Source organism: Dermochelys coriacea, chromosome 8 (genome assembly GCF_009764565.3).
Source record: "Dermochelys coriacea isolate rDerCor1 chromosome 8, rDerCor1.pri.v4, whole genome shotgun sequence".
Taxonomy (NCBI): domain Eukaryota; kingdom Metazoa; phylum Chordata; order Testudines; family Dermochelyidae; genus Dermochelys; species Dermochelys coriacea.
This window is the reverse complement of record NC_050075.1, coordinates 24,608,490-24,635,683: the sequence shown is the minus strand read 5'-3', so window position 1 is coordinate 24,635,683 and position 27,194 is coordinate 24,608,490.

The following is a 27,194-nucleotide window of genomic DNA, read 5'->3' as shown; positions in this document are numbered from 1 at the left end:
TCAAGGGAAGTGTGGAAAATAGTCAGTTTCTACATCCAGTCCTTTCCTTTTTTGAAACTGTGTTTATGGGATAAAAAGGGACCAAAAAAAAACCAAAACCAAGATGACTTTTTTTTCTTTGAAACTGACCCTCAATATGTGAGAATCAATAGGGTAGGATATATACTTTCTGAAAAATCAGGTCTCTCTGAAGTTTCCTAATTGGGAACCCAAAATCACTAATCACTTTTTGAAAATTGTGGCCATTAGTTGAACAAGTAGAAGCAAGCTACTTATTAGAGCAGGTGGTAGAAGCTTGTAAAGGGATGCAAAAGTTTGGTACTCTTGGATTTTTTTAGTAGATGAAAAATGGAGAAGTTTGCTTTAATGTCTACTTTTTTCCTGGTCATAACCAAACCAGTAAACAATTCTGTAATTTTTAGAAATTAAGGAAATAATCAGATCTGTGAAAAATTAGATCTGTTAGTTTGGGGACTAGATTTTCTATAATAATTGTTGGGGGCTTAAGTTTTGATTTGTATAGGTTTTGGCTTTGGAAGCCAAGTGCAAAGTGGGATGTATATGGGATCTGCTTCTGAAGTGTTGTTGTGTTATATGTTTTGGAGCAGAAGGACAAGAGGCCTATTCTTGGAAATATTTTCTAGTAGGAAATTTGGATGTTCCCATAGAAGAAAGACATAAATAGTCAAAAGAAACCATTTTCAACAATTACCAGACAGTCCAAAATAAGAATTAGAGGGACTCCAGAATTGTCTCTGTGGTGTGCTTTTTCTGCATTGGATATTGGTCCAAAGTAACAGAGAAAAGAAGGATGTACTGAGTATGTGTTGGTATGTATTAGTTTACTCAGATTAGGATATACTTAGTGACAGTTTAGCCTAAAAATAAAGGATGTATTTCAATATTGCTTCATAGGGAGATTCATCAGGGAGAGAATGTTAGTTGTCTTGACTCATACAGTAGTTGATCCGTTGCAGTGCTTAGTGCTCTCATTTGCACAAGTAGTTCTTTTATAAGTTACTTCTCTGAAAATAATTGGGCTGCTTGCAAGATCAGTGGTTTAGGGCCTGATCTGAGGCCAATGGAAACATTCCCATTGACTTCAGTTAGAGCAGTATTAAATCATTAAACCCGATATAGATCACCGTGAAGTCAATGCCAAAATTTCTATTGACATTTAATGGGAGCAGGATTAGGTCCTTCTGTTTTATTGCCATGAGAATAGACGTAACCTCCTCATTTATAGCCTACCAAGGTAGGAATTGTAGCCAACAAAAAATATTGTACAGATGTTATTCATCCAAAGAAGTGGCAAGTATAAAATAGTAGTTTTCAGTGTTGTTGTAGCCATGTTGGTCCCAGGATATTAGCGATATAAGGTAATATCTTTTATTGAACTAACTTCTGTTGGTGAGAGAGATAAGCTTTCAAGCTTATACAGAGCAGTTTTTCAGACGAACTCTGTGTAAGTGTAACACCGACAGACCCTAGTCGTTGGTGGGCAGGATCAAACCAGGGACTTCTGGAGCTTAGTGCACATGAGCCTCTACCACATGAACTAAAAAGCTACTGTCTCTTAACTAAGGCTGTAGAGAAGACTCATTTAACTCTCTCTCTCTCTCTCTCTCTCTCTCTCTCTGTGGTCTCAGTGCCGCTAGATGGGACAGAACACCACACCCAGGAGGCATGTGGGTTACATAAGCTCAAAAGCTGGTCTTTCTCACTAACAGAAGTTAGTCCAATAGAAGCTATTACCTCACCCACCTTGTCTCTCAAGTATAAAATAGGCCACTTTTGAGATTAATTGTGAATTCATTAACAGAACTTTGATATTAAGTTCAAGATGCTGTGTTAAAAGAACATAATTACTATAGGAATGCTTGTGTGTAACATATGCTGTTATGTACCTTGGATTTAAGGATCTTAAATTTGGAACATTTCTATTTTTTATTTCCTATATCTTGTGAATCAATCATTTGAGTTTCCTAAAGGGATGTGCATTAATGGATCTTTCAAACCTAAAAGTCTAAAAGTGGAAAACAAAAATTCAAAAATACTAATGGTCTACAACAGAGATCAGCAACCTCTGGCATACAGTCTGCCAGGGTAAGCCCCCTGGCGGGCCGGGCGAGTTTGTTTACCTGCCGCGAGTTCGGCCACCTGGGGCTCCTACTGGCCACGGTTCACTGCTCCAGGCCAATGAGGGCTGCGGGAATCAGCGCAGCCCGAGGGATGTGTGGGCCATGTGATAAAGGTTGCCAATCCCTACTCTACAAATTTCCTTATGTCTGGGGGAAAAAAAGGAACACAAAGTATGATCCATCTTGTAGGTATATGTGAATTGGTCATTCACATTTTTCAGAGCTGACAATGACTTGTTGCCCTATAGAGAAAGGGACATTATTCTACTTTATTTATAAACATTCCTAAATAAAGGCTTTATGTTCCCACTAATACAGATAATAAATTCCATAAAAACAGAATTTTCTTTATAAGTAAGAGGGGAAATTACAAAAATAATTACAGTGTAAATGTTGGTTTCCTTATTAAAAAGTAACTTATGATGGAAGTAAGAGCCCTAGCAGAAATTTTCCTCATGACTATCATCAATTTTCCAAAGCTGTAGACTAGAAAAAAGGGAACTGATTTTTTTCCTACATTGCTGTATTGTTTCCTTCCTTTTAGTGAAATAATGTAAAAGTTTAAACTACAGTTGCATTGTGTAAATATTCCACCCAGTGGAAGGTTTACCCATCTCTGGTGTTTGCCTTTTATTTCAAAGAAACAGTGTAAAAGAGAAAATCCAAAACTGTAATTCAAACTATTTTATCAATAAAAGTTTAGTGTGGGACACGTGTTCTTTGTGATGGTTGCAGGTTGATGGAAATTCCTTTTCAAATTGCTGTTAAAAAAATTAATCTGTGTGATGTGTTTGGCTTTGTTGAGCAGAGGAGGAATACTATTTAAGGATTTTTGCTTAGAGAACATTTATTGCTTATATTTTTAGAGATATGAATAGGCAACTGCTAAGATAATGAGGGAAGAATTTGTTTTAACACTACCAAACTACTCTTAAATGCATTTAGATCATCTTGGAATGATCAACTACCCTATTATTAAAAAATTAGATTTTTGAAATATAAAAGTTCTCCTGAGAAGATGAAAAATGAAGAACATAAATTTCAAAGCATTTTCTGAATTACAAGACTCACTGAATCCATCCAGCCAAGAGTAGAAACTAAGAGCCCCGAGCAAAGTCAGTGGCTGGTACAAAGTAATACTAAAGTCCCGAGGCACACTACATGGCTCACCTTTTCTCCCTTGCCTTTGAAGAATTGTGTAACATTGATGGTGAACTCCAGTAGGGATTATATGGGGAAGGTTGATTCATTTTTGATTTAATTACATTGTCACAGGGCTATTTGATTTGATCCAGGGTATTACAGGGTGAACTTGCAGCAAGCCCTCTAACACTTTCAATTATACAATGTTCTTCTTTATTTGAGAAGTTCTAACCTCTCCATTGCTTACAACAGGTTTTTGATCAGAGCGCTACCTTCTGCTTGCAACATGAAATTTTGTTCCGATTTAGCGGATATAAACCAAAGCAAATCATCATTTCCTTGATCTCGCTTATGTTGCTACTGCTTAATTTTGGCAGCAAACCAAATACCTTAACCTAAGGCTAGGTTCGTGCTGAAACTACAGTAGCATCAAGTGTTGCACTGGGAATCCTTGGGAACAGAAATCCAGCCCAGCTGCTGCAAAAGCACCTATAGGAGAGGTAGATTGGAAGAGAAAGCAGGGCCAGGCTCCCCTAGACCACTGCCCAGATCCAGCATATGTCCCAAGTAGTCTGGGCTCTCCTCTGGGGTATCATATGGGGCAGGATCCCCCTCACACACACCTTTTCCAGGGTTGATATGAGAACCAGTGTAACTGAAATGTACAAATAATAATAGAGAATCATGAGTTCTAGACTCCTTCTCCTAATAAGGCTGTACCCTTCACACTTTTTTTAGTATTAACCACTGCCTCAAACACCAGAGAAGTCACACAAACTGAGATTAGAGCCCTGTGTTTTAACACATCGGACTCAAATCCCATCTGTTTAGCCAGACTGCTTCTTAGAAAGAACATATCATAGCTTTCTCCTTGGCTATGCTGTCTGTAAAATGGGCTACTCATGCATAGGTAACCTGCTATTTCAATGTGTTTTGCTTCCTATTCTAGTGGCAAAGAACATGGTAGGGAGTCCCTGGCTGTTAAGTCTCAAACTTGCCCAATTTTGGGGGACACAGGAATTCATCTAGCAAATGCTCCAATACACAGATCCATCTCAATGCCTTTATTAGCATAGACAGAACCCTAATGTCATTGCAAAGAGTCTCAGCACTAGGAGAAGGCATTTGCTTGCTTTTGGGCTGATTCTTACACATGGTGTAGGCTGCTAGGGACCAAACATTCAGGCCACTCTCTGGGCCTGCCCCCAGATTTGAGCTCAGGCTCTCAAGCCAGCTAGGTCCCTGCAGCACATGGTTGCTCCTACAGCTCCACAATTCCTTCTGCAGTGACAATGCCACCCTCCAATCAGAAGGAGGGTTAGCAGCAGGTAGTGGGAGTGGGATTTCCAGACAGCAGTTTAGCCCATCGGCGTTCCATGGGGGATGTAGAAGCCAGCTCCACTTCTCTAGCCAACCCCAGTCAAATGGGGTTCCTACGGCAGGGCCAGCTTTCACAATATTGATGCCGAGCTGTGGAGTAGGAGAGCCACACAGAGAGTAACAGCTGTCTCCTATTTTCCAGTTAAGTAGATAGTGTGGTAGCTCAACTGGTAGAAGTCAGTGCCAATGGTTGAAGGTTCAAACCCTGCTGCAGATGCTTGGGAGTAGGAGAGAAGTGTTCGTGTTAGATTTTCTTTCTTCTGTTACCTCTTATAAAATATAGGAACTTGGGTTTTTTTTTAAAACCTACATTATAAAAAGTTATTTTGATTGCCAAGTCAAGCACTCTTGAGTTAGACAATGCCAGCTTTAAAGTTGCCTGTGCAACCCTAAGTCAACCATCTTGTGTGTATGCATTATGCTACAGTCTTCAATTACATAATCACATACTGTGTTTTACACAGGTTCTCTCTCTCATACAGTGGCCAGGAAAGATAGTGTAAAATGATCACTGAAGGTGAGATGGTGATAGTGAAGTTGAAGTTAAGGTAACCAAATAATTATACTTTATCAAAATATTTTTGGTTATAAGCCTATAAACAGAGCTGGTGACTTTTGCTGATCTTCCTTTCACCAAATTGGAGGACTTGGCCAAGATTTTCAAAACTAACTAGTAGTATTAAGAATTCTTGGTTACTCAGCTTCAGCCTGTGTAGCCTGATCAAATTATTGTGTTTTGTTACAGGCTCTTTTCCAATTCAGGTGACTACTCAGAGTTAATTAAGAAGATAAAATTGGTGGAGTGCACACAAACTCAATACAGACAAATATAACTGAAATCACAGGAAAAAAAAATCAATACACGTGTAAAAATAAGATAAATACAGCAAAGTGGTTTCCTGTATTATAAATAATTTGTTTATACAGCATGCATTCTTTAAAACCTTACGGAGACATTAGAAACAAAGATGGAAGGAAAAGTAAGTGGAGATCACCCCATCAGGAAGCCAGGCTTTCTACCCAATTGTCCCACATTGTTGTCCTGGTGTCCCAACAACAGGTTAGATAACCACATCTTCTATACACCATTTCCTATTCTACTCACAGATGTTCAGAACCATATTTGATAAGGTTTTAGCCCCTGCCTACGTGTGATATTCTAGCCAATAGTTAAACTTCCGACTGTTAACATCTCATTTGTGTCAATTAATGTCTCAGTAGTTTTGATACGCCAATGCAGTTAGCTCCACGGTTACCTTATTGAAAAAATACCCTAAGATGCTACCCCGTGTGTGTTTGTGGTTTACCTATTTATCACAATTATGCATATTGAAAAATTTTATAACCTTAGGACAAGCATGTATCATTTAATAACTTTCCATCAAGCATATAGTATTCACACTAGCTTATGCCAGCTGCCAACTTTTCTGGGCCTCATTCTGAGCCCTTAATTCTTAATGCTAAAGATGTATAGACAAGCCTATTTTTAATACATATATTTTGTTTCTTCTACTTGCTGTTATAGGTTCAATAGCTTCCATTGTTATTTCCAGAAGCATACATATCAGATAAATTATATTTTATCTCAAACTATAGACCCTCCAAGATTTGGTCAGGGGTCAATAGTCAATACCTGAAACAAAAATTTCAGAGGATGGGGTGCTCAGCACTTTCTGAAAGTCAGATCCTTTTTAAGATGTCTCAGATTGGGCATGTCTCAGAATCACCAGTAACTTTTGAATTTCTCACACCTGACATGTTCACGAAACAGAAAAAAACGAAAATTGTTGTAAATTGTTACCCCTGTTATTGAAGACAAGGGGCCAAATTTTCAAAGGTGCAGATAGATGCAAAGATGCAGAAAAGTGCCTGGGCAGGTTAGGACACCTAACTTCCATTGACTTTCAAATAGGCACCTGATGGGACTTAGAGAAGTACCTATTTGCATCTATAGGCACCTAAATTCCTTTCTAAATCTGTCTCAAAGGCAACTGAAAAGTTGAAATCTGGTAAAAACAAATGGATGGCCTTCTGTTTTCCTCTGAAGGGAAGATCATATTTGGAAGGGTGGCTCCTAAATTAATGAGAGTTTCAGTTTTGATACTGTAGCTCAATAGGAAAATGGAAATTAGGAATTCTGTGACCTATTACAGGTGTCTGTCCATATTACATTCTGTGAACACCTGGATTAGTATGAGTTGTAAGTAATGATATGGTAACACTCATCTGTTTCTAAGGAAAAGTCACGCAGACACTAAATTGTTGAACATTTCTGGCTTAATACCAATACTAATTTATAGTAAATCTTACAACCCCCCCCACAAATCTAACTAAGTATAAATGATTACATGTAGAAATAGGACTCAGTTAATTTCCTCTGTAATGCATTGTACAGAATAGATAGACCTGAATTATACTGAGTTTTTTTTATACTAATGTTAATCTTTCCAGTGTTTTAACCTCATACATTAGCATTGACTACAGATGAGGAAAAAAATGCAAATAAACCACAATAAGTCCACTACCAATGCTCATGATTGAAAAACAAACTCCAAATCCTTTGATGGGTTTAACAGATGACTTGTATAACCAACACAATAGGAAACATACCTTCATATATAAATATCTTATGCTGCTACACAAGAAAGCAAAGGTTGTGGTTTTTTTCAATTTAGCATTATGTTATCTTACTAAACATAAAGAGACACATAGGTTTCAAAAAACCATCATGTAATATGTTTGTACCGAATATGCATGATTTTGTAATTAAATAATAAACAGTAAAAAAATGCGTATATAAATTTGACTGAAGGTCCAGTACAAAACAAGCAATACAAAGACACCCTATTTGTGGGCTTTTAGTTAACCATAGATTTTGTATTCTGTGCTGGTAATTGTCAAGAGTCTGTTCAAATGAGAAGAGACATTTAGTCTGAAATTGGCAAGAAAAAGTTGAAACTGCATGTAATACTTCATTAACAAATAAATTAAAAACGACCACTACGCTTGGACAGGTGGCCCACACAGCACGGGAGAAGGAAAGGGTTAACACGCTACTTCCCCGTTGATCACTGAACCTTTCCCAGATCTAAAATCATTAGACTGAAATCTCCTCCCAAGTCTCTCCAAGGCCCTGAGACCTGTTGTCTGTAACTGCACCAGATGAAAACATCAGATTGCAGGTAGAGACGGATTAGACACTCTCATGGATTACATGTACTGAAAGATCTTTTCCAACTTTCAATTCCATGATTCTAGGATTCTGTAGGCAGAATGGGATCTCTTCCTCAACTGCACCCAGAATGAGTCAGTAATCCACTTCTGCCATCGCTGTACCCAGATGGGCTACACTGCCAGGATGTGGCCCTAGGAGATTATTCAGTTGGCAAATTTTAAAGTACTACCCTGGTAGTGATTTGCATTCATATCCAATTAGCAGCCAATAAACTACAAATCTACCCATCTTTTAGTATTCTGTTTTCAGATTCAACTGGGCAAATGCTACAAAAAAGTATCTGAGATCAGCCTTTCAACTAAACAGAAATGTTCTTGGGCAGTACTCCTGCACCCGTGTTGTTTGCTTTTCATAATCATTTGCACAAGCAAAAGTTTGTTTGCAAGAACATTCGTGAAAAGGGAACGTGTAAATATTCCACAATCACATTTTTGTGGACTTGAGAGTCATTTAATCAGAAAGCAGAAACAATATCAAGTGATTCAGATGATGACCCATACCGGGCAAAGGAGATATTATGAACAGTGAAAAGAAAAGCAGTACTTGTGGCACCTTAGAGACTAACAAATTTATTAGAGCATAAGCTTTCGTGAGCTACAGCTCACTTCATCGGATGCATCCGATGAAGTGAGCTGTAGCTCACGAAAGCTTATGCTCTAATAAATTTGTTAGCCTCTAAGGTGCCACAAGTACTGCTTTTCTTTTTGCGAATACAGACTAACACGGCTGCTACCCTGAAACCTATGAACAGTGAGTACTTGAAGCAACAGTTGTGCTGAGTAGCTTATTAGCAAATCATAGGCTAACATATGTTTGCATAAAAATTTGTTAAATAATTGTGAATCACTAACAAATTAGTTTTTAAAAAAAAATCAATCCATTCATTATTTGCAAACAAAAACAAGGCTTAGATGTGTGAATGGATCACCAGCTCTATTTCGAATGTGTAGAACAGACTGGATTGGTATGAACAGCTTATGAATTCCTTCTAGTGATGAACAAGGGTAAAGTGTTCATGGTGATTTTATTAACTCTGTCAGCAGCTTTTTGATAATAGTGAACACATAGTTTTCTTGATCCGACTGGTAGAACTTATGGAGTTGCATGGTTGTTCTTTCAGCAGTTTTACTCCTTCTTAGAGGACTCCTGGAGTGTTGCTGTGATAGTTACTCATCTTCCCTGGACCTATATCTGGTCCCACAAGCAATCAATCTTCCTGTTCAATGTGTATATAAAGCCACTAAGATTGTGAAACCTTTGGACTTAATTTTTATGCCTATGCTGATGACATTCACCTCTACAACTCTTTTTCTCCAACCCAAGGTTTATAGTTTTATTGTTCTTGCACAGCCTAACTATGATAGGGCTCTGGATAAAAATGAAATGGCTACAACATAATCAGAATTAGATAGAAGCAATGTCCGTTTTTGTGAAGTAGAAAGAGACCCTGCGACATGAGGCCTAGTTTAAGGGGCCTGATGTGAGACCTAAGACCTAAACAAAAGTCAGGACCAACAAACTAAAGCAAAGTTAGCAAGAGTGAGGTTATAAGCAAAAGTCAGGCCCTGTTATAAAACATGCCTGATTCCAGGTTCACTGTCCGGAACATGAAGTATGGGGCTAGTGTTGCAAAAACACAAACACTCCTAAGAAGTGGTAGGCACAGATACTTGCATAAACACATTCCAAAAGGGCAGTACCAGAACCCTACAATACAAAGTTATGGTATAAACACACTCCTTGAAGATAATACAGGGACATGCTGACACTTCCTAACGATAAGATCTGGATGACAAGATGATGGATAGAGATGTTTTCTTTGAACCAACAGGTACAAGGTAAAGGGTGGTAACTAGCTACGTCAGAGGGGCAATACGCAACTTGTTTGTTTCAGTGTATAAAAGAGAGGTCACAGAGGGGGTATCTTTGTCCGGCCTAGTGGGGAGCGGAAAGTCCTCCCACTCACTGAGCCAACTCCATTGTCACAGGCATACATGTATTGAGTATACCTGTAGCACATAGAAGGCACTAATACCATGTTTTGTTGGCAATGAACCTGGCTGAGTGCCTTCACCAACTGAGTCTGTGGTCTTCTTGGGCAGTTCAATTGAAGTCTGCTGTATGAGCTATCTGGCTAGAGCCAATATAGAACACTGAGAGAACACACACACACAGCCAACAACTGACATGAGTTTGTTGGGTTTTGTTAGTTTTTTGAAAGAGGGGAGATATTTAAATGAAAGGGTGAAATATCAGCACCATATGTTGAGGATCTTTGGCCACCTAGCACCATAGCAATTCATGGATTCAAGGTTCTATTGGAACCTGGATTCCCAGGTAAGCAGCAGTTACCTACGAGGTCTTTGTTGCTCTTTGGCCAGTGAGAAGGTTTCTCTCTAATGCAATCCTTGTATTGATCTTCCATGCCTTTGTTGCCATCAGACAATGTCTCAATAATGCACTGTTTACAGGGTTACTTTCACAGAGGCTGCTCTCTACTTGATGAATCCTGAGGAGTGTCCATTCCAAGAGTTAAATAGGAAGAAGCACAATTCCCTATTCTGGAAAAGGGCTATAAAAGAGTTAGATATTGTTATTAGTTATTATGGGGGGCATGGATCAGCATTCACGTCACACTCCCTGTCAGTACCTGGCTCAAGCCAGAAAAGCTAATGATCAAACCAGCAGGCCAAACTCAGTGATGAATCCTAAAAGCGGAGGGACAGCTACCTCCCTTTCCAGGCAGATGAAACTGAAATGAGAGCAGCAGGGTTACTGCTTGATAGGGAATTTCTGGGGCTACCAGTCTTTCCCTCCACTAGGAGGAGCAACAGCAGCCCTGGCAGGCAAAGAAGAGGTTTCTCAACTGGAAGTCCCCAATCTACCTCTTCTCCTCTAAACAAAGGTGCAGGGCAGGCTGGGTTGTAGATCCCCATCTGGCTCTGTGCTGTGGGACTCAGAGGGGGCAGGATTTATCCCTTACTGCAGAGAAGCCTCTACATTCCCACCCTGTGAGTGATGCAGAATAGGAGAGCAAATAGTCATCACAATGTTTGTTCTGTTAGGCTTGGCTGATAGGGAAAGAGAAATGCAATTATTGCAGAACTTTGGATGCATGTTGTCCTCTGACCACACCACATCAGTGGATTGCTCAGTGACAGCTCCTCTTCCCCCAGATAGACAGCCATTTGCCAGCAGCAACCATCTTTCCTCTGAGTAGCTTTGCCAACTTGCTCCAGCCCGAGTGCCAAAATGAGTAATATGGAAACAGAAACGAAAGTACTGAATATTCAAGTCAAAATGTTACAAAATCTAAAAATGACATAGTACGGGGGCAGGAGAGATACAAAATGATTAAAGGCAGGGTGATAATGGAATAGAACAATCTGCACTGTTGTACTAGCATTCACAGTGGGTAATGTCTTAGTTTTCAGAGATATAAATACTGAGACTTAGCATTGTTTGTTGGTACGCATAGACGCATCAGTGCATTTAAGAATGATTTCAGTACGACTAGGGGCTTGGGGAGAAAGGGAGATGTCCTATGTATTCAGAGCAATGTATTGTCATATACCTTGAAAAATCAGTGACTGCTTTCAGACTCAGCAGGAGATTTGACAAGATGCCCAGGTTTTGGGGGCCTGTGTATTGGAGGTCACAAGAGACCACACTAATGGTCTGTTTTCCAATCCTAGTGATTGATTACCTGAATTATCTAAAAATAGCTAATTTTTATTTTGGCAGTTTACAAGCAGAAATTAATTATTTAAAATCTCCACTGTAAAAGAAACCAGTAAATAAATACAGTAGTATTTCTATAAGCCTCATATGCTGTGCCATAGAAAAAACTCCATGGTATTTCCAATGAACTTATTTTACCATTTAGAAAAAAGTCTTTACCTTGACATATCCTGCATCAGACTGTATATACAAGATTTGACATTTTCATGAGGCTCACGCTGATTGCATGGGAAACAACATGCTCCATTCCAGCTAATATAATCTATTTTGGTAACAGACATTTGGGTCAATCTGTTCTCATACAAATTCTTAATAAACACATTCTTTTTTTCCCCAGCTATACAATTTGAATGGATGAACTAGATATGAGTAAACGGGAAAGCTGGAAGAATCATTTTTCTATTTCCCAGAGATTTTATTATTATTTACTATTATGTTTTGTGGGGATTTTTAAATGAAGCCTAATTTTTAATGTATCTCAGGATTATTTTAGGGTAGAATTTAATGGGTAAATTTTCTAAATGGGGAGGTACAAGGAATAACTTGCTCAAAAAGCCTGTATTTCTGTAGACAGAAGGTTAAGCATTCAGTTTCCAACTGACATATGAAAAAAAAAGGTTATTATGGTCTCATTGCATGCACCTTCCTTTGAAAATTTGACTTTCATTTTATTTACAGAGCCGTTTATTAAATATAGGCACTTGACTCTACTCTTGTCTCTTTTTCATAATATTTGCAGAATTTAAATGAATCAGTGTTGTGTTCTGAAACTATTTTATTGCAATCTTATTTAGGAAGATTTCATGTGAATTGCATGTTAAAATTACAATTTGATAACCTGTTTTTCATAAGCTATTGCTTACAAGCTTGGTAACATTTAAACAGTGCTAGCATTAATTTTCCAATAAGCAAAAAAAATTGCATTTTAGAATATTTAGCAACTACTGTGCAGTTCTTAAATTTAACAACCTAACCAGATTTACTTAAACCAATAAAAGCCTATTAGGTCTGCAGCATATTTCATTTCACCCAGAGCAATCTGCAAGCTGAAGGGTCAGTTTCACAAGCAGTGTCAAAGCAGCTTTTGTCTCATCCAACACTTAGCAAAGGCTAATTTAATTCCTTCATGAAAGATTCATCAACGTGAATATTCATTTCAAAGTTGCTAGAGATACGCTAACAAACCAAAATGATCACCTCAGAATTGCCATGAAAGAATTATGCTGGTCTGACAACAGGAAGATGATATTAGGTAACCTACTGTATATTTCTCTCTGTCCTTATATAAGTAATGTGTTTTCCTGTGGGCCTAGTAGATGCAGTGGGTTGCTATACTATCCTTTCATTTCTGGCTGAGTTCACAAGTGAAAGCAAATTTGTTGGTCTCGTCCTAGGAACTAGTGGACATGGTGTGTAGCCACCCTACAGTTTGGTACTAAGTAACATAACTAGAGGACTGAAATATGTTTTCAAAGCTGTTTAGGGAAACCTTCTCAACTCAAAGCTATAAGCCTATCATCTTCTGGAGCAACACAGACATGACAAAAACACTGAAGATGCAGCTGTAGGTTTGTGTAAAATAGTCATACCTAGAATTCAGTATATCTATGCATAACTTAAGCCTTATGCGGTGGATTTAAGCTGTGTATAGGTCTTGTGTTGGCCCTCTGCACAGGAGTGAATTTCACCCGGATGAGTTTTCCCCCAATACTTAAGGTTTGTCTACCTAGCAAGACAGTACACAGCAACCCAGGATGTGAATCTACAGTGCACCAACTTGCCATGTAAACAAGCCCTTACGGATATTTTAAATGAGTCAGTTTTTTAAATTAGTAAAATTTGAAGCGGGTGCTCATCGGCTGGTGAGACACATGGGCTAAATAGATCCAAGTTATTTTTTTATCACTCCTCCTACTGTGCTTCCAGAATGACAAGGTTGGAAGGAAGAAGATGGAAGAGAGCGTTTCCAATGAGCAGTTCAGTGACTCCTCCCCTAGACTAAAGAAAAAATGATATATTTCTTTGTATTTTGTAGCTGGCTACCTAAGATCCTATACAAATCAGAGTGTCTCAAACTGTATTGTGACATAATGATCCACACTGGAGTGACTAACCAACCATCCAAACAACAAATGTTAATTTAATAAAAGACTTCGGGAGAGAAAACATAAGCAAAGCTTCGAGTGAGCTTCTGAATCACTAGAGACAAAAGTGCTTTACCACTGCCTCTCAATTCTGTATTTTTTATGCTACCATGTTTGCCAATTCTGGTGTCTTTGCAGCATTTTAAAATATGCAATCAAAAGTACTGAAAAAAGTGGAAATGCTGCAGCTTTTCATTGTTTTTCCCCCCATTTCTTTCTCCTGTGTGCAGTCCATGTCAGTATCTTTGTTGGTTACCTAGGAAACTATTGTAGGATGGAATTTGATTGGTTGTGTTCTCAGATTGATTATTAAAGTCGTGGGCAGTTTCGAGTGGCAGACGTTTCATAGGTTGCACAAAGTAAGTAGCACTTAATGATTTACAATTTAAGATTCTTTTATTTAGAAATTAACTGTATAGAACATTAGATATGTCAAATCTTTGAAAACTTGGATCAGAAATGAGTAATAGTTTGAATTTTTGTCTTTTCTGCATTGTAGTTCTTGTTTCTTCTAGACATTTTAACTCTTAACTTGAATTGTCTTCAGCTTATTTCCCAATTTTATTCAGAGATGTCTGGTCAAGGGCAGGCAGGATACACAACGCTTACCACTGCCTGAGAAGACTAAAATCACAGGAGACAGGAAGAGGGGCAAAAATACAAGAAAGGGAACTACCTTCCAGATGGAACTGTTTATTATTACAAAAAAATCCATATTTTATGCTGTTTGGACATGGGCTTGGGGCTCCTATCACTACATTCTAGCATTTTCTTTTCCCTTCATCTTGCCCAATCATTAATTTCCCTGCCCTGTTCACAGTGGATCTGGTTTTCATGACTGTATGTGAGGCCACAGAGACCCAGCCAAGAACCTGGTCCCACACGGCCTCCACTCCCATCCCTGCACTCTCTAACTTGACTGCTGGAACTGTTCCCATCTTTCCCTTCATACTGCTCGGGCTTCAACAGCCTGTATGGTGGCCTGCTGGCATCATGAAGTCTGACTTTTGTCAGGCATGTTCAAAAGGTAGAGGGAGACCTGTGGCTCTAAAGGGAAGGACAGCATGAAGGGAAGAGGGAGGAAAGGATAAATGCCAGAAGAACATGAACAAGACAGGAGTGGGGGAACATAAGAAATAGACAGATGGAGAAATGAGGAACAATGACAAAAAGAGAAAGAAAAAGATAGGTCAACAAAAGGAGAAGGACTGAGAATGAACAAAAAGCATTAGAAGAAAACTTGTCTACAGAAAAGCCTGCTGAAGTGCTGGAGGCATATGTTTGGTTTTTTTTATTTGTTGACATTTCTGTGGCACTCGCCACAGAATGTGAAGTTTAAGACAATTCCTTTCATTATTTGCGTTATGTTTATTGCCTAGAGGTCCCAGCTGAGATTTAGCTTATTGTTGCTACTTTTCTCTCTCCTTTTGTCTTTGGAAGTGAATGACATATAGGCCCTTAGCTATGTGGCTGTCAGACTTTCCGGCCCTTAAGTCAGATCTACCCTAGTCAGTACAAATTTGTATAAGATGTTTAATAGAGACTTAAAGATTCAACACGGACAGAATGAATCACATTGCACCAATTTTTGGGAAGTCATCAAAAACTCCTGTGAGACCATAATACAAACCTTTCCCAGACAGGGGGTGAGGTAAGCTTGCCTGTCCCCAGCCTTCACTGAGTTTATTAAGTCTGCTTTTACAGGTTCAGATGCCACCTGTATGTTTCATAAATCACTGCATGTGTTCTTCCAGAGGAAAGAACTTTCAATACGTTGCATTTCTTCCAGTGGGATATTGGGTGTTGGACCCAACTCATTCACCCAACATTGATTGCTAAAGTGCACCCTCAGTATTCCAACACTGCATCCAGATCTCAGTTACATGTTGCTCTCATGCATTCTTGGTTCTCTATCTTGAATATGTTTTTAGTTCTGGGTTTATACCATTTCCCTAAGAGCACCTTCTGTACTTCACATTACTGCATCTGCAACACATTCAACCATACAAGAACAAATAGTAGTATTTTTGTGAAAAAGAAAGAAAGCAAAGATTTCCAACTAGTTACTCTCTTACACCTTCTCTTCTGAGCCAGATACTCTTTGCTGATGCTTACAACAAAAGTGCAAACTTTGTATCCTGGGAGGAATACAGACTTCCTGTGAGACCTGTGCAAGTCACTTAATCTCCCTGTGCCTCATTGTCCCAATTTATAGAGTAGAGATTATATTTCCTTTTCCCTCATCTTTTCTTTATATTGTCTTTTGAGACTGTAAGCATTTTAGGGTTAGGATTGTCTCTTAGGTATACACATGGTTATTATTTATCTTATGGGTTTATCCTGTCACCCATCACTATAGTATCTGTGCACTTTTCATGTAAAAACAATAGCAGTAGCAAAGTAGGGATTTTGTTTGATTTGATTAATTTCCTGTTTGGGGTGAGTGTTAGAAGGGTTTTACAGGCAGGAGGTTTTGGATGTCAGTATTCAAGGTTTATAGGTAGAAGGGGCTGTCAATGTTATTGTTATTCTTTTTCAAAGAGGAAGGTTTTGCAGCATCTCCTAAAGATAGTCACTCTCTGGATTTGCCTGATTTCCTCAAAGAGGCCCTGATATGGCACGGGCATTAGGCATTATTGTAATATAAATAATGCTAGATCAACTTTAATCACTCTGTAGAAGCTCATGATACTTTTGTGCAAGTGCAGCAAGTTAAATTTCCTGTTCAGATGAGATTCAGCTTACTGTGCTAGAACACATTCGTGATTAAAGAAAAATCATCATAATCTAATACATGCAGTTACCGTTGCTACTTAAAAAGAAAAGGCGTACTTGTGGCACCTTAGAGACTAACTTAATGTCCAGTACTAGAAACGTTTTTTTTTGTATCACGCATCTGAACTTAATAAGGAGCTTATCTAAACTTCTGAATACCCTAGCATTCTGCCATTGGTTGTCTCAAGCCATTGGTTGAACTGTCAAAAAAGAAGAGTAGTAAAACCCTGTGGTCAAGTTTACTAGACCATGCAGGGTTCTGTTTACCATCTTCATTCTCAGCTGCAGTTCACCCTGGAACTTTTATTTTTAAATGGAACTCATGATCATTTCATAAAAATAGACAGTCTTAAAATTCTTACGGTGACAAACTGTCCTGGAAAAGTGTTACTTTGTACTGTGTACTTTGTAATGTATTTTTGTGGTATGGTGGATTTGTTGGTTAAGTGTGCATGGTTCTCTTACTTGCCATTTGTAAACCCTATTTTTTTCTGATTAGAATTAATTCTTTTAATAATATTTTGCTTATCTGAGAGTTTACTACCTATTTTTGAATCCCACTATATACTGAGGTACCATGATATACACCTATATTATTGTTTTCTGTTTTCCCCAATAGGTATCCTCCACTAAGAATTATGTGGACAACTGTGTCTACCTATAATGGGATTGTGTCCTACCACGGTCAACATGTTGTCTAAATTATGTCTTACACTATTGAAAGTTTTTACTCCATAATCATTTTTGCCTGTTATATATCAAACCAAACTAGTCACACTACTAGTTACTGGGTCAAAGGATGGCCCTGGACTTTAATGACATTCATAGAGTGTAAGGCCATAAATGACCATTAGATCATCAAGTCTGACCGCCAATGTATTGTAGGCAAATAAATTTCACCCAGTTACCCCTGTATTAAGATCAATAATATGTTTGGCTAACGCTTATCTTCCAGAAAGGCATCCAGTTTTGCTATGAACACATCAAGAGATAGAGAATCCATTACTTCCCTTGACAGTTTGTCCCAGTGGTTAATCATCCTAGCTGTTAAAAATGTGTGTGTTATTTCCAATTGGAATTTGTCTGTCTTCAGCTTCCAACCATTGGTTCTTGTTATGCCTTTCTCTTATATATTAAAGATCCCTTTAGAACCTAGCATTTTCTCCCTGTACAGGAACTTAAACACTGTATGGAAGTATTTATGATATTCCTCTCAAGCTTCTTTTTTGATAAGCCAAACAGACCAAGCTCTTTATGTATCTCAATGCTTTATATTTTCTCCAATTCTTGAATCATTTTTTCTGGCTTTTTTTCTGTACCCTCTCTAATTTTTCAACATCTTCAAGATGTGGACACCAGAACTGGATGCAATATTCCAGCATCTCTCTCACCAATGTCATATTTAGAGGTAAAATCACCTTGACGAAAAAGGAGGATCCCTGAGATGTTCTCTTTCTATAACTCTTTTCGAAGAGCCCTGAAGCCTTCTATAATCTGTGTAGTTCCATGTTATGCCATGACATTGATTCCAAATTGTATCATCACCAGTGAATCCTGGCCAGATAATGTCATAATCCCATCCAATCTTGTAACTACAGCTCATATTTTTGCTTCAGGGAGACAGCACACCATCCACCATCTTGTTGTCCTTTGCTGAATTCTCTTCTTAATATGGATTATACCTGCTTGCCTTTTTAGGATGGTTGAAGAACCTCTCTTGGTAGCTATCAACTTCTTTCTGTAAGGATGCCGATAAGTTATGTCTTCTGTAGCTTTCTGTTCCATTCTTCCAGAGACATGCTCTTAGATAGGTAACTTGCTGAATGACATATGTGACAAAGTTCCTGCTCTACCTTGGTGGGTCTTGCGCTTATTGGCGGATTTGCTTGCCTTGGAGCTTCACGGCAGCCCTCAGCTTGGCCATTTTTCTGAATTCAGAGTCCAGGTCAACTCCTCCTGTGTCTGACCAGGAGTTGGGAGGAACCCGGCCCGCCCTCTGCTCTGGGTTCCAGCCCAAGGCCCTGTGGAATGCAGCTCTCTAGAGTGCCTCCTGGAACAGCTGTGCGACAGCTACAACTCTCTGGGCTACTTCCCCATAGCCTCCTCCCAACACCTTCTTTATCCTCACCATAGGACCTTCCTCCTGGTGTCTGATAATGCTTGTACACCTCAGTCCTCCAACAGTCCACGTTCTCACTCTCAGGTCCTAGTGTCTCTTGTTCCCAGCTCCTCACACACACACACCACAAACTGAAATGAGCTCCTTTTTAAAACCCAGGTGCCCTGATTAGCCTGTCTGAATTGATTCTAGCAGCTTCTTGATAGGCTGATTAGAACACCTGCAGCCAGTCTTAATGGTTTCCAAAAGGTTCCTGATTGTTCTGGAACCTTCCCTGTTACCTTACCCAGGGAAAAGGGACCTACTTAGCCTGGGGCTAATATATCTGCCTTCTATTACTCTCCTATAGCCATCTAGCCCGACCCTGTCACACATAACAATTTGATATCTTTAGCCTGCTTGACTGTCTCCTAGTTCTCTTTCCCTTCTGGTCACAAATCACCATCTACTTGTTTGGTTTCTACTCTTTCCAGTTCTCTTATCGCTTGTGGTATCTGTGGCAACACTTTCAGAATCTTTTGATTCACTGGATGCTACTCAATGTTAAAATTAGTGCTTCCAGACCATGCATCTGTAAAATGAATATAATAGCACTGCCTTACCTCCCAGGAATGCTGTGAGGATAAATACTTTAAAGATTGTGAGGTGTTCAGCTACTATACAAATGTGGGCCATACATCTGCCTTTCTCCTTGTCGTTTTAGTAAGATCTTGATTATTAATATTTGGTGTAGTAATTTGCTCAAGTACTACTTTTAGTTTAAAGGCCCTTTGTGCAGTCATAGGTAAGGTATGGTGATTCCTATATACAATTATATGGAGAAATAATGACTCCTGTATCATTTCACCTGTTTCAAAATGGGAACTGCTAAGTGGCAAGTTACGCCAGCATTCCAACCAGACATCCACTAATTAACTCAGCTGTGGAATTCGCAGCCTAATTTTACTTGCTACCCACACAGCCTACTACTAGGAAACCTCACTGTGACATCCTCACGATGACAAGTTGGTAGATGCAGCAGCTGGTAAAAGTAGAACAAAGGAGTCTGTTTAGATTGAATATAAAGTAAAGACTGCCTGCAGCCAGAGTCTAGTCATAAAACTAAGACTTCGGTAATTCTGGCTTGGGTTCAAATAAGAAAGAGCATGTGGAGTCTTCCTGCAGCACAAAGTCAAGTGTGGAAATAAATAGGAAGCATTTACTTGGTGACCACTAACTTTCAGTGTTCTCATCTACCAGTTCTTTCCTTGTTGCTGGTTTATAAGGGAATCTGTGTACGGTACGAATTATGCTTGATAAAACAGCTGAGCAATTTCTGACAAGGCTAATAGTTGACAGCAGCTGTAGAGATTCTGCTTGCCTAGGACCTGGGTTTTAACCTTCGTTTTGCCAGGCATTATGCAAAGTTCATCCACCTCATCAGACTGACTAAAAGATAAGTTTAAAACACTGAAAAAGATAGCAAATGCTACATGGGTTGCTACCATAGTACCCTTCTGATGTTTCAGACACTACAAAAGTATTTCAGTCTGTCATGAATGTGTTAAGCAAAGTAATGGACTGTAATGTCCATTTGTCATTTCAGAATTACAAAGCTCTACATTTTCTTGAACTGCCCTCCCTTTTTTGTGGGTGTAATTTTGTACATGTGAAAATTTGTGTTTGCATTTTTGCCCTCTTTTATCTAACTACTGATTTTGGCATCCACAAAGGAACACATTGGGCAGTTTTTTGCAGACACAAATTTACACCAAAAGAACTGGAATCTTGGATTGATGCCCAGATAAACATTTAGTCCAAAATATATAAACACTGCCTAAGCGTACACTAAAACCTATTACAGAATTGCAGGGACCTTGATAGTAGAATGGGACTGTAGCGGGGCGGTCACCCCACTCCGGCTTAGAAAGGGTTAAAGCCAACCCTGTGAGAGGGCTGGGGCTGTGAGCTAAAGGGTTGCTGATTGGGGAAGCAGCTGCAGCTGGGCCATGCCCCAATCAGGCCACAGCTGGCCCTATAAAAGGCCAGTGAGCCAGCTGTTTAAGACTCTTTCTTTAGCTTTTGAGAGGGAAGGACCTGGCTGCCTGGGAGCTGAGCAGGGACCTAAGGTAGGGCAGTGCTGGGGGAAAGGCAAGAGGGGCTGGGGAGCTCCAACCACATTAACCCCGGGCCCACAGGGTTCAAGCAAAGACCCAGCATGCCAAATCCTGACTCAGGTGTTCCCTGTTCACACTCCCCCAACATAATCAACATCCAGGCCCATTTTGCACTTTGGAATCTCAAGGAGGAAGTTGAAATGGGCAAGAAGCAGCCTTGTGTTAGCCTAGTCTTGCATCCTGGAGTTCCAGGCAATTTAAGACTTAAATCTCACCCCTACTTACATGATAGTTTGGGCTTTGGGAAGGGATGCCAAGAGTTTGTGCCTTTCCCAGCATCCCTGCATGAAGTGCTAGTTCTCCCTTCTACCTTGACACATGTGAGCTGACTAATAGCTAAGATTGGGATGTCGGCTGGGAATGAAGACTCAGTACATCTGAAGATTTCCTCTCTCCCTGGCCCAAGCAGGAGCAAGAGGGACACAACAGGAATCCTGAAATCCTTGTCAATCTTCCCACTCATAACTTAGCTTTTTTGGGGCTCACTTGAAGCCCTAGTTCTCAGGTTGCTCAGTGCTTGCCATCACCCTATATACCATATCCTGTTCTGCATAGTATCGGGAAGGAGGAGACAAATGAAGTAGGATATGTGGTGGGCAGTCACTCAAATGAGCTCTTTTTCTACTTCTGTAGCTTCTCAGACACTTACCACAGAGCTGTTCTAATGCACTGGCCTACCTTGCCTAGGTTTGCTCACTGTATCATAAATGAGCAGTATTCTAGTGCAAAATGGATTTAAAAAATAATTTGTCCATGGTTAAGGAGAAGTTGCCACTAACTAATTTGACCTTAGAAGCTGGAAGATTAAACCTGACATACTCTGTTGGATGCTCGCAGGTAATTGTAACATAAATGTGCTGTTTCTGACAGGATCCAAGCCAAGATATAACCATATGAGTTTAGAAGAGCTGCTTAACATGTGACATTCATTATTTAATGAGTATGTTAATATGAGAGCTTTGTATAAATCTCTGCTGACTCATCCAAAATTGTGACAATTTTTCAGTAATGGAGTTGACCAAGTTTTACTCTTTAATACCAGCTTAAATTTACAGATACTAATTTTAAAATAAATAGTAATCTGCTCTTAAAAACTTGTATATTGTGGATCCTGTAGGAAGTGGGAGGCAAGATATCCATTTTTTTAACCTTTGATTTCACATCTAACTTCTCAAAAGAAGTAACAGGATACAAGAGATAAGATAGATCCATATATTTTAAGGCCAGAAGGGACTACTGTGATCATCTAGTCTGACTTTCTGTGCAACACAGGCCATAAGATTTCCCTAAATAATTGTTTGAAATAGATAATCTCTTTTTTAGAAAAAAATCCAATGTTGACTTAACTGCAATCCTTGGTAAGTTGTTCCAATGGATAATTACCCTCATTCTTAAAAATATACGCTTTATTTCCAGTCTGAATTTGTCTGGTTTAAACTTCCAGCCACTGGATCTTGTTATATCTTTGTCAGCTAGATTGAAGAGCCCATTATCAAATTTTTGTTCCTAATGAGGTTACTTACAGACTGTGATCAAGTCACCACTGGTTCTTTGTCAGGCTAAATAGATCAAGCTCCTTGAAGTGCACATTATCACTTTTTCCCCCCCCATGTAGGTACTTATAGACTGTGATCAAGTCACCCCTTAATCTTCTTTTTGTTAAACTAAATAGATTGAGCTCCTTGAGTTTATTGCCATAAGGCACGTCTTCCAATTCTTTAATCATTCTTGTGTCTTTTCTCTGAATCCTCTCCAATTTATCAACATCCTTCTTGAATAGCGGCACCAGAACTGGCCAAAATATTCCAGTAGTAGCACCAGTGCCAAATACAGGATAATAGAAACTCCCTCCTCAGAATTCTTTTCTTTATATATCCAAGGATCACATTAGCCATTTGGCCAGGAGCTCATGTCCAGTTTATTATCCACCATGACCCACCCAAATCTTCTTTTTTTCTCCTTATAATAGGATCACCTATCCTATAAGTGTGGCCTACATTCATTGTTCCTAAATGTATAACTTTATGTAAACAAAAGCCTCCCTTTACATTCAAGGCCCAATCCCGCAAACACCAAAGCATGTGCTTTGCTTTATATATTTGTGTAGTCCTGCACTAAGCATCAACTGCACTATTCATGTGCATAAAACAAAGCAAGTATATGTCTGCAAGAGCAGGAGCCAAGCTAACATTATTGGTAAACATTGAGCACCTCTTTATTTAAAATTTCTGGCAGACTTTTTTGGGGGCTGGAGCAGGGGAGGAACGGTAGAGCATGTGAAATATCTAAATGAAATAAACGTGGGCCCTGATCTAGCAAAGTATTTAGGCATATGGTTAACTTGTAGGTAGTTCCAATGAATTCTTTGGGATTTGGGCTTAAAAATAGGTACATGCTTAATTATTGTGTATTTGCATAGCAGCAGGGCTTTGGAACCCTGGCAATGGATCATGTCCCCTTTGTGCTAAACACTACAAAAAGATGGTCTCTGACCCAAGAAAATTACAATCTAAATACAAGAAAAGCGACAACGAAGTGGATACAGAGAGATGCTTAAAGACTTTATTGGATGGGGGCCATAAAACCTAAATTTACTTCATAGTTCCAGAAGGGTGTCCACTTTAAGTAGCTATCCCAATGTGCTAACAAAGCAGAGTACAGAAAATCATACTCCATTTGTAATGGTGGGAGAAGGGAAACACTAATGCAGGGATTGGCAACCTTTGGCACCTGGCCTGCCAGGGTAAGCCCCCTGGTGGGCCAGGCCGGTTTGTTTACCTGCTGCCTCCGCAGGTTCGGTCAATCACAGCTCCCACTGGCCGCGGTTCGCAGTTACAGGCCAATGGCGTGTGCGGGAAGTGGCAGCCAGCATATCCCTTGGCCCACGCTGCTTCCTGCAGTCCCCATTGTCCTGGAACAGTGAACAGCAGCCAGTGGGAGCTGTGATCGGCCAAACCTGTGGAGGGGACAGGAAAACAAACTGGCCTGGCCCGCCAGGGGCTTACCCTGGCGGGCCGCATGCCAAAGGTTGCCAATCCCTGTACTAGTGTCTTCTCAAGCCTGTAATCATTAGTGAGAATTGGGTTAAACATATTAAGGGAAAACAAAACCTTTTTTGAATGTTGCAAAGCTACTTGCCTTCCCATGCATGCTGTATATACTTGAAGGGGGAAATATAACTGGTAATCATTTGTATACAGTAAACTCATTTTTGTTTGCCTCAGGATTTTACCTTTTAGGATTTTACCAAAATGAATGTGGGACTTCATTTAAGTATCTAAAACACCCTCCAGATACCATATTTAAATTTGGTATGTTCACATTTTCAGTGTAATGTGTTTTGTGAGTAAAATGCTATTATAATAGACAAAGTATGCATTAATGGAAATGATAGGGACAACTCAATATAACTTGCAATTAATTTTAGGGGTCATTAAGCAGAGAATGAGAGAAAGCATGCCCCTTTAACTTTTTAAGCCAGTTTAAGCTGCAGTTCATTAGATTGCTAGCCTTGAATTATTTTGTCCATCCCTGTCAGTGTATTTGTTTTTAGCGTTCATTTTTAATGTGCGCATTCTTATGTACTGATTCAATATTTAAACTTCCTTCAAGGGCTGACTTCTCTAAAGCAATCATACTAAATTTTCTACAATTTGGGTACTTTAGAACTCTGTCTTGTGGTCCTCAAGCTATTTCTAATGCCACACAGCATTTATACATCAATTCTTATATTGTTTAGGCATTTTTAAAAAGGCTTTTATTTTTACATATTGATTTGTTTGGTTCCAGTAGTGCTGCTACTGTAGAACCTTGAGCTTCCACAAACTATGTAGCATGTGCCCTGAACAAAAAGCAGAGAAAAAAATGAAAGTGGCTAATATAAAAGGTCAATAGGACATCTGTTAATCATTCCAGATATAAATCGCCTCATTCAAAATGGGCTCAAGATGGCCTCTAAGTTTGCATGTCCAAAACCATTTGCGCAGAAAAGTGGAAAATTTTTGTATTCTAAAATGAATGTGTATCATTGGCATAAAGTTTTGGCTAAGCAGAAATTAGGACCCCGTTTTGAATCTGCAGCCACTTCACAGTATTTTGTATCTCAAAATGCTTCTAAACAACATTCATTTTGTGTAGTACCAAATATAAAGTCAATGATGTTGTTCACTGTGTTGAAGGATGGCAATTTTGGTGAAGAGAATATTTCATTTAGTCAAAAAATGTCAGTAGTGCTGTGTTTAGAGTTTTTCTTCAGTTACATATGAGAGGTAGAGATATTGTTAAAAAGGGTCTGACCAAGTTTTACCAATGACTTCAGATGGTGCAGGATTGAGCTCAAAGTGGTAGGCCTAAAAATTTGTGCTATTCTACCTTGATACTAGTCCTTTAGAGTGCAATGATTGTTGCCTGTATAGATCCCTGCTGCCTGTACAAACCCCTGAGTGTATATATAGTGTATATCACTAAATCATAAGAATAAAGTACAGGGATATGGGTATATAGAGCTCGTTGCAAGATAGGGGCCTTGGATTTAAATGTCTGTTTAGTACATATTACATGAAACTTCTCATGCTGTTGCTCAAACTATGATGAAACTTATATGCCCAATAATATTACTACTGGAACAATAGTACATAAATCATAAATCATCCATAGCAATTAAATGCTGCTGGGGTTTTGTTGTAATACTAATTATATGTTAAGATATAGGCTCATCTCCCAAGAGCCTTGTTATAGGTGTATTTTTATTTAAATTAAAATAAATCAAAAGTGTAGTGTACTACAGACAATACCCATTTTCTGAATGGTTTCCTGTGAATCTCACAGTAAGTCATATCTCCATCTGTTTGTTTATTTGTGTAGAGGCAGCATGGATCAATACACAAAATAATGCAAATATGGACAACTTGAGGGTCAGAGCTTACAGACGAAACTACTGTCATGGGGGGTTATTTCAGAGCCAAAAATCGTTAGTGTCCCTTTAACAGAATGTGTGATGTCTTAGGCCTGGTCTATACTGGGTGGGGCGGTCGATCTAAGATACGCAACTTCAGCTACGAGAATAGCGTAGCTGAAGTCGACGTATCTTAGATAGACTTAGAATCACTTACTTTGTCTCCTTGATGGCTGCTGCTCCACTGTCTACTCCACTTCTGCCTCTCGCCATGGTGGAGTTCCGGAGTCAATGGCAGAGTGAGCGGGGATCAATTTATCACATCTACAATAGACACGATAAATCGATCCCTGATAGATCGATCACTATCCGGCAGGTAATGTAGCTGTGACCTTAGCTTTTGATTTACTTTTTAAAAGATTTACACTGAACCTTCTAAATACAAAAATCTTCTTAACTTAGATCCCATCTTTTCTACATTGTGTGATGGATTTTGATGGATTCTATTGACCGTATAGTGAGTGGTATGTACCTGGTGAATATTTACTAGTGCTTTGATTGCTCTATAGCTAATACAGAATGATTCGCCTGCCTCATTCTTCTGCAAATAATTCTATGTATTTCAGAAGTGTGGATTAAGAACTACATCTTGGGGAAAATATTTATCACATTGCACACAATCATAAAATGAGTGTCCACTTCTGAAGCCTATTTCGTAAATGCACACTACTTGTATACGGTATACATTTATCTGAATGTCCTATCCTGAAGTCCTTAACCAGCCCTCAATTTCAGTCAATGTTTTGACTCCATAGACTCCAGGATTGAGTATAGTTATATTTGTGTGTCATGTGTACATCCATTTGGTGTTTAATAATGATATCTATTGATCTTTATTGCTGATGTATGCTGAACTAAGAATCTAAATGCTGAGTGTCAGTTAATAAAAAAAAAATCATGGTATAGTGGGGATGGTTCTGAGAGCATCCAGTAATTAGGAGATCCTTGGCTGCATAAACTCTATATGAAAGACTATCTAGGGTCCATTAGAAGCCAGTGGGGCTTATGTGCACAAGTGGCCTATGGGCAGGAGTCGCATTTTCTCAAAATCCAAGCAAATCTTGGGAGGTTTGGTGATTGAAACACCTGTCGTCTTTAATAGAGGAGGAGGAAAATTCATATTACTCCAGTTGCAGAATTTCACAGGGGGATGGATCACTCAGATTGCCTGTTCTGTTCATTCCCTCTGAAGGACCTGACATTGGCCATGTTGGAAGATGGACCATTGGTCTGACCAAGTATACCTGGCTTTATGTATCTGTAAACTGAATCTGTTTCCATTACACAATGGGATTATTTATATATAAATGAGGCACATGGATGTTAGAACGGTCTTTTAATTTTCAGATAATTTTGAAACTCATTTTAAATTTGAAAACTCTAGTCACTGGTCCCCAATCATCTGG